At 30.4% G+C, this 7,217-nt stretch overlaps 1 pseudogene; it reads left to right on the top strand.

Annotated features, from left to right (window-relative positions):
- Positions 1-2,838: 2,838 nt before the first annotated feature.
- On the top strand, positions 2,839-6,477 carry LOC103597911 (annotated as a pseudogene).
- The last annotated feature ends 740 nt before the right edge of the window (positions 6,478-7,217 follow it).

The raw sequence follows: 7,217 nt of genomic DNA, 5'->3' as shown, positions 1-7,217 counted from the left end.
GTTAACTAAAATCAAACTCCATGTATTTAGAAGTTTTAAATTATTAAATTATTCATAGATTTGTAGAAAAGTCATAATGCAGAATTTATAGAATATTTAAAATAGAACAACAAAAATATCAAAACTTTTTCATATCAAAACTTGTAAAATGCAGCTAATGCTGTACATGGAGGAATACGTTAGCCTTATATATTTATAAAGGAAATGTTATTAAAAAATTAATAAGCTCAGCATTTTAATTAAGAACTTAGAAAGCTAGCCATTTAAGGTAACCCAAAAGAGACCTGAAAGGAGGAAATAAAAAATTAATAACAAATTAATAAAATAAAAATAAGTAATTTGTCTGGAGGATCCCCAAATGGAAATTTCTCTGAAAAGTAATAAAATTAACAAACCATTGGTAAGACTGATCAAGAAAAAAAAATGGATGTCATAAACACAATTAGAAATAAGAATAAACAAATAGTATCTTATAGAGAAGCACTTTTTAATTTAAAGATTTACCAAATGTTTATGATATAATATACACCCTATGTAATGCTAAACTTTCTGTAGAATAGAAAGGTAAAGCTTTTGAACTTATTTCATATAGAACAAAACAATTTTGATTTAAAAAAAGACATAAACAATTAAAGAAAGGAATATTATAGTTCAATCTTTTCCATGAATAGAGAAGCAAAAATTCAAACTAAAATATTTGAAAACCACCATCTTATACCCAATAGGATGGCTACTATAAAAGACAAAAGAAAATAAGTGTTGGCAAGGTTATGGAGAAACTGGAATCCTTGTGCAGAACCATCTTATACCCAATAGGATGGCTACTATAAAAGACAAAAGAAAATAAGTGTTGGCAAGGGTATGGAGAAACTGGAACCCTTGTGCAGTGTTGGTGGGAAAGTAAAATGATGCAGTTGGTATGAAAAATAGTATGGTGGTTCTTCAAAAAATTAAAAATAGAATTACCATATGATGTAGAAATTCCCCTTCTGGGTATATGCCCCAAAGAATTGAAAGCAGAGACTTAAAGAGGGATTTGTACATCTGTATTCACAATAGCTGAGAAGTGAAAAGCGCTGAAGTGTCCATGAATGGATGAATGGATAAACTAAATGTGGTATATACAGACAATGAAATATAATTCAGCCTTTAAAAAGAAGGAAATTTTGCCACATGTTACAATGTAGACTTAAGAACATTATGTTAAGTGAAAATATCCAGCCAGTCACTAAAAGACAAATACTGTATGACTCCATTTATATGAGGCACCTAGAGTCATCAAATTCATAGAGACAGAAAGCAGAATAGTGCTTTCCAGGGGCTGACAGGAACAGAGATTAATGGGTAGAGTTTGCAAGATGAAAAGAGTTCTGGAGAGGGGTGCACAACAACATGAATGTACTTAACACTGCTGAATTGTATACTTTAAAATGGTCAAAATGGTAAATTTTATGTTATGCATATTTTAACACAATTTTTAAAAATTAGCAAACTAAATTCGGCAATGACACTAGAGGAAAACTTATATGTTCGGTTATTAAGAGCAGTGGAAATGAAAAATGAAAAATATCAGAATAAATATCAAAGGCTATCTTTTCTCCTCTTAAGTTCCTTACAACATTTTTGATTGTTGAAAAGCAAAAATTATTACACTGCTGGTGGAGTTGTCAATGCATGCATATGTAATATATATGACACTATAAGGTTAAGGTCAGTGGGGACAAGTAAAGGGACCTATATAGTTGTAAGGTTTCCACATTTTACTTGAAATGGTAAAATATTTAAAACTTCTATGAGGACAACTTTAAAATAATCATCACTTATAAAGATTAGAGTTAAACAAATAGAAAAGTTTGATATGTATTGTAATCCATAGAGCAAATACGCACAGAATTACTTGAAATGGTAAAATATTTAAAACTTCTATGAGGACAACTTTAAAATAATCATCACTTCTAAAGATTAGAGTTAAACAAATAGAAAAGTTTGATATGTATTGTAATCCATAGAGCAAATACGCACAGACACAATTACAAAAAGATGAAACCTAAAATCTAATAAAATATAATAGATAAATTAATATGGAATATAAAAATAATTCAAATAATCCATGAGAAAACAGAAAAGGGGGAAACAGATGAGCAAGAGGACAAACAGAAAATTCCAATCATGTCAATAGCAATAATTTTATTAAGTGTAAATGATAAATGGTCTTAACATATCAAAGTGGAAATTGTCAGATTCAATTTTTAAAAGACCCAGCTATATCCTGTATATAAGAAACACATTTTAAATATAAAGATATAGATAGGTTTAAATTTTAAAATGGAAAAAGTCATACCATGCAAATAGAAACCAAAAGAAAATGGAGTGTCTATATTAATATTAGTCAAAGTAAACTTCAAACAATGAATATTACTGGAGATAAAGAGATACATTAAATAACAATAAAAGGGCCACTTTAACAAGAACACATAACTCACCTGAGTGGGTATTTACCTAACAACAGATACAGAAATATATGAAGAAAAATATGATAGAGATAAAAGAGGAAATAGAAAAATCCACAATTGTAATTGGAGACTTCAATGTTCCATTCTCAGTAATTAGTTATAGAGTAAGTAGTCAGAAAATTAGTAAGGATACAGAAGACATGAACGAAATTATCAACCAACTTGGCCTAATTAACACTTAAAGATACTCCATCCTATAGTAGCAGAGTTCACCTTCTTTTGAGTGCACATGGGACACTCACTAAGGTGAATCCTATTACAAGAGAAATTAGAAAATATTTTGAGCTGAATGAACAGAAAAATGCATCACATCCAAACATGTGAGATGCAGGTAAAGCAGTATTTAAAGGGATACATACACATTGAAAACTTAGGAAAAAATGTCTCAAATCAATATTGAACATCTGCATTAAGAAATTAGAAAAATAGCTGGCTGGTTAGCTCACTTGATTAGAGCACGGTGTGGTAACATCAAGGTCAAGGATTCAGATCCCTGTACAGCCAGCTGCCAAAAAAATAAAACAATTTACAAAAGAAACTAGAAAAAGAACAGCAAATTCATCCCAAAGCAAGCAGAAGGAAGACAATAGTAAAGATGACTGTGGAAATCAATGAAATAAAAACCAGAAAAAGGAATAAAGAACATCGCTATAATCAAAACCTAGTGACAACACATACAGATTTCTATTTCTCTCTGTAAAGAAAAGGATTATTTCGCATTAACTTCCACAAAAAGCAACAAAATAAATAAATAAAATGCAAAAAAATTTTTTTAATATATATGAAGTACTTGATAGTTACCCAGAACTCAAGACACCAAGATGTTGAAGAAAAGGGAGTTACATTGATATTATCCTGATATTCTGTGCCACATTACCCTTCAAATCATTTACAATTTGAAAATGGAGCAAGGCACAGAAACTGAAAGCAGTGGCTAAGACACAGAGAAGCTAAAAAGAATCTTTTGCAATTTACAGACAATAGGGTAATAAAAATTGGGATCAAGGGTTACCAAAAAGGTGGGGAACTAATAATTATGACAGGCTTATACTTAGGATCCTAAAGGTCTATACTGTAGAAGTAAGGACAAATCGAAATAGAGAAGGTCTTACAAAGACTGGATCCCAGCTTCAAATTAGCTCAACCCTTGATTGGCTTAATGTAATCTGCCTCTACTTTAAACACCCGAGAAGCCCAACCATAAACTTTTTGTTGAGAAAGAGATCATCAGCCAGAACCTCTATAATTTTTCGTACACAATATCCAGCATTCAATTAAAAAAAAAAATTACCCCGAATATAAGAAGACAGGACTAAGAGAAATCCAGACAAGAAAGAGGCCCACAGATATTCAGATATTAGAATGATCAGTAATGGACTTAAAAATAATTCTGATTAATATTTTTTTAAAAAATGAAAAGAAGAAATTCAACAGAGAACTGAAATCTCTGAAAAGTAATCAAATAAAAATTCTAGGGCAGATAATTATATATTTTAAATTAACAAATTTTAATAGGTTGAATTTAATACCAGATTTATACAAATAAATAAACAACAAGTGAACTGGAAAATAGATGAATAGAAAATATCTAGAAAGGTACTATATCTAGAAAGGTACTATATCTAGAAAGGAAATATCTAAAATGGAAGTGTATAGAAAGTATCATAGGAAAAAAAGAGGATGTATACTATAGAAAAGAGTGCAAAAGATATGTAGGATAAAGTACTAACATGCATTCCCTTCTAGGCTCAAATTATCTAAGTAATTACCTAAGTAATTTGAGTCAAGAAAAGAGAGAGAGGATGAGGTAAAAGTAAATACTGCAGAGATTATAACCAGGAATTTTTTAACACTGATCCAAAAAGTATCAAGCCAATGATTCAAATCCTGCTCTGAACTCAAGCAAGATAAAAATAAAGAAAATTACTCATAGACACATCAAGACAAAACTACTAAAAAAACCCAAAACAATTAAAAAGAGAAAATTCCTTAAATTATCTAGAGAAGAAAGGAGACATTATAAAAGAGCAACATTAAGACTAGCAAGTAAATTCTAATAGATAGAATGGAAGTCAAAAGACTATAGAATGATACCTCTAAAGGCCAGAAACAGGCTGGCTGGTTAGCTCAGTAGGTTAGAGTACAGCCTTGGATTACTGAGGTCAAGGGTTTGGATCCCCATATTGGCCAGCTGCCAAAATAAATGAATACATAAAATAAGGGTCTGAAATAAAATAACTGCAACCTGGATTTCTACATCCTGTTAAAACTTCTTTCAAAAATAATTTCAAAATAAAGAAATTAAGCAAAAATTGATACTTTTGCTGACTAGCAGAACTGCCATATATATATATATATCATAGAAAATAAATCCCTGATGCTTTCACAGAAACCCAGGAAAGAATGAGGAGCCACATAAAGGCTAAATATGTGGATAAATCTGAGTATTGACTTCCAAAACGATAATAATAGTAATGATAATAGTAATAATGTGAAATACATATACATTTTAAAAAACAATACGATACAAATAGCAGGAAGAAGTGGTAGATAGAATTCAATAGTTCTAAAGTCCCTCCCTGTGTTGTATAGGAAGTGATAACAATATTAGTTGATATAGATTCTAATAAGTCAAGGGTACGTTTCATAGTATCTAGGATATTCACTACAGAAATGGTAATAAAAAAGTGGAGAAAACAGAATAACAAATAAATATTAACCAAGAAGTAAGCAAGAAATTAAAGAAAAAGAAATAAAGAACAAATATATAAAGCTATAGCAATATGGTAGATTTAAAACCAGGTATACCAATATTACATTAAATATAAATGGAATAAAAACTCCAATTAAAAGGTAAACATTGTCAGGCTGAATTTTAAAAATTGATATGCTACATACAAGAAACTACTTTAAAAATAATGGCATAGAAAGGCTGAAAGTAGGATAATGAAAAGAGATATACCATGCAAATACTAACTGAAAAAACATTGATAGTGGCACTAATATTAGGCAAAGTATATTTTTAAGGCAAGAAGTGCTACTAGAGAAAATAAGGGATGGTTCATAATGTTAATTAAGTAAATTTACAAGGAAGATGTAAAAATAATAAATTTAAATGTATCTAAAAATATAACTTCAAAATGTGTGATAAAAATAAGCTGTGGTAAATGGAAAATAAGCTGCCAAACATATTGAGAAGTTGTCATACATCATTAGCATATTTGAGTTTAAAATCCCTTAAAATATTCTGTGACTTGCTTTACAGCCCACCATATGGTCAATTTTTGTAAATGTTTTATGTGTATCTGAAAACAGTTTGTATTTTGATGATTAAATGTAATGTGGTTTTCTGGATAAGATTCTGGAACAGAAAAAAGACATTAGGTAAAAATAAAGGAAATTTGACAAAAGTATGTACTTAGCTAACAATAATGTATCAGTATTGGCTCATTAATTGTAGCTAATGTCCCATAATAATGTAAAACGTTCATAGAGGAAACTGGGTGTGGGACTGGCCAGTAAGGGGAGCTGAATCTGTGACCTCAGTGTTACAAGGCTGCACTCTAACCAACTGAGATAACAATCCGGCCCTATCTTCACAATTTTTCCTCACAGTTTTGTAAACCTAAAACTATTCTAAAAAATCAATTTATTTAAAAATATATCATGGGAGAAAATGGCAGCCTCCAAAGACAAACTACGAAAACAAAATATATAGCTGAAAGTACAATGTGGACCTAAATACCCTGAAGCTCCTCTGTCACTTAGATTTGTAACAAAAATAAATATGAATGGAATAAATAATTCCAGTGGGATGGTGGATGCATGGAGCATACCAGTGTTAGCAAAATGGCAAATTTCATATAGCATTAAAGTTGTACTTCAAGAGCTAAGACATCTAATGATGCCCAAAGAAAATGTGAAGCTTCCACAGCCACCAGAAGGACAAATATACAATAATTAATTTTAATGGATCTCAAACTTGTCTTAAATCAGCAACCTACTCATGTTAATGTCTTCATTAAATATCACAATGCAAAATACCCACACATTAAGTAAAAGGATTCCACCTGGTAAACATGGCCTGGACATTTGTAAGAATATATTTAATATATGTACACCCATTATGTTTTCAGGTAACAGGAGGAAAAATACAGCACAGTTTTTTTTTCTCTTGTTAAGGCACTGTCATTTAAACCTGGAGTACTCAAAATAGAATTCAGGTTCACAAGATGAAAGCATGGCAAGAAGTGTCAGATGGCAGTGGAAGCATGTGTGTTTCTGAAAAATAAAGATCTCAAGAAAGAGAAATAGAAATGGCTTGCTTTGTCCATCTTACTTAGTGAGAGCTGCAGTTGAAATTGTTTAAAGTAGCAGGTACAATGAATATTGTCACAAATTGTGTTAATTTTTGAAGAGATGTGGGTGCTGACTACTAGTAATATCAAAAATTTGTTCAGGATTGTTTTGATACCTGTATTTATAATAAAAAAAAATGTTGGGGTTGATGAATTTCTATTAAAAGCTGTTCCTGTGTGTTACATGTAACAGACATGGTAAATATTTGTATACAGTCTTTGTTTAACAAACCATGCATTTAAGTTTAAGTGAAGTAAACAAAAAGGAAAGAGGTGCATGGGTATGTGATTTTGAGATTAAAGTTAGTCGTAAAATATAAATAAAATGTGGAACATGAAAAATAAA

This window comes from Galeopterus variegatus, unplaced genomic scaffold (genome assembly GCF_000696425.1).
Source record: "Galeopterus variegatus unplaced genomic scaffold, G_variegatus-3.0.2 Scaffold2464, whole genome shotgun sequence".
Classification (NCBI taxonomy): Eukaryota; Metazoa; Chordata; class Mammalia; order Dermoptera; family Cynocephalidae; genus Galeopterus; species Galeopterus variegatus.
This window is presented reverse-complemented; position numbering and strand designations above follow the sequence as displayed.